The sequence below is a fragment of the Capsicum annuum genome, chromosome 10 (genome assembly GCF_002878395.1).
Source record: "Capsicum annuum cultivar UCD-10X-F1 chromosome 10, UCD10Xv1.1, whole genome shotgun sequence".
NCBI classification, from domain to species: domain Eukaryota; kingdom Viridiplantae; phylum Streptophyta; class Magnoliopsida; order Solanales; family Solanaceae; genus Capsicum; species Capsicum annuum.
The window spans coordinates 139,743,272-139,745,051 of NC_061120.1; the positions used below are offsets into that span (position 1 = coordinate 139,743,272).

The following is a 1,780-nucleotide window of genomic DNA, read 5'->3' on the forward strand; positions in this document are numbered from 1 at the left end:
TTTAAAATATTTTTTTTGAATGGTGGGGTAGGGGTGGGATAAGGAAAAAATTTAAAATTTTCAAAAATAAACTTAAAAATTTTATTTTATTTGGGAGGGGGGTTGGTAAAGGGTGAAGGGTCGGGTAGGAAAGGGGGGTTAAGAAAAAAGTTTAATTTTTTTTTAAAAAATATATATTTTTTTGGAGAGGGTAGGGGGATAGGAGTTTGGGTTTTGGGTAAGGAATAAGGTAAGAAAAAAATTTAAAATATTTTGTTTTGGATGAAGGTGGTAGGGGGTAGGGTGAGGGGTAGGATTGAGGGTCGGAATAGGGGTGGGTGATTTTAAGAGTTGTATAAACATTTCAACTTAAGAATGAGGTTGAAAGAGAGGTGGTTAAATGTTGAGCCACCGAACTCCATCACTTTCTGGGATGATCTAGCTCAAAAATTTCTTATTCGATTCTTTCCATCTGGGTAAACAACACGTTTGAGAAGTGAGATTCTGAGTTTCAGACAAAAAGATGGAGAGAATCTTTACCAAGCTTGAGAAAGATTCAAGACTATGCACCGAAATTGCTATCACCATCATTAAACTAATGAAGTGTTGGTACATACTTTCATTGAGGGTCTTGAGCCAAACACGAAGATTCTCCTGGATTCAACAGCAGGTGGACAGGCACTAGAGGAGACTTATGATGAATTGTACACACTGCTGAATCGAATTTCACAAGGGAATCTTGAGTAGCATACTGATGCAACAAGGAGTGCTCCAAAGAAAGTTGTAGGGGAGCTGGATGTTGATCGGTTTATGGCTATATCAGCATAGATTGCTGCATTACAGAATCAGATAACTACACAGTTTAGCAATATGAATTTGGGGATCACACAGTCCACACTAACAACAACAAATGCAATTCATCAAGCTCAGACTTGGTGCGAGGTATGCGAAAATAGTGATCATACAACAGATGTTTGTGCAGCTAACTCAGAGTCTGTTAATTATGTGGGAAATGCAAATTTTCAATGACGTCAGAACTTTGAAAATACTTACAATCCTAACTAGCGGAATCATCCCAATTTCTCATGAGGTGAAAATCAGGCACAAAATGTGAATCAATATTATGGGCCAGTAAATCAGAATTAGCAACAGCATGTTCCAAGAAATCAAACCAACGTTTAATCACTCCAATAAATACAATTATGTCTTCAGCCTCAACCCCAGAATAAGGGTGTTTAACCACTCATGTCTATAATTAACAACCAAGAAATATAATTGATCATACCAAATTCAAAGTTAAAAGATGAAAAATGATGAACCCTAATAAAACTCATGTAAGTGTTTTTGCCTTGTTTTTCCGTATGCCAAAGCTGATCTCAATTGTGTTTAGGTGTTCCTTTTAAAGTATGGTTTAGCAGCACGAAAATTACCCTTCACCGTGTCACAGACCTTATCGCCGTGACTAAGGTCTGTGACACGCCAATCCATGTCACAGAGGCAATCACGGACATTAAGGTCCATGGCATGGGGCAATCGTGGACCTTTACTCGATTGTGCCATTATTTTTTATTCCTTCAATGTGCCATGGAGCCTAAGGCAGAGGCTAAGGTTCGTGGCACGCTAGCATTTTATTTTCTCCCTTTTCAGCTCTTTGTACATTTTCTTGCTTTCGCACTTTGTTCCATGCATTTCGAACCTTTTTCAGTGTCTTCATGCTCAGCAGATGACTCCAAATGCTTCCATGATCCAATAGCTTCATGTTAATGCATCATAACATGTTCAATTTCACCACGATCAAGCC

At 38.3% G+C, this 1,780-nt stretch overlaps 1 non-coding gene across 1 annotated transcript; it reads right to left on the reverse strand.

Annotated features, from left to right (window-relative positions):
* Positions 1-465: 465 nt before the first annotated feature.
* Positions 466-572, reverse strand: LOC124888275. Its single transcript, XR_007046405.1, has one exon. It is a non-coding gene; the product is annotated as a small nucleolar RNA R71 (small nucleolar RNA).
* Between the last annotated feature and the right edge of the window lie 1,208 nt (positions 573-1,780).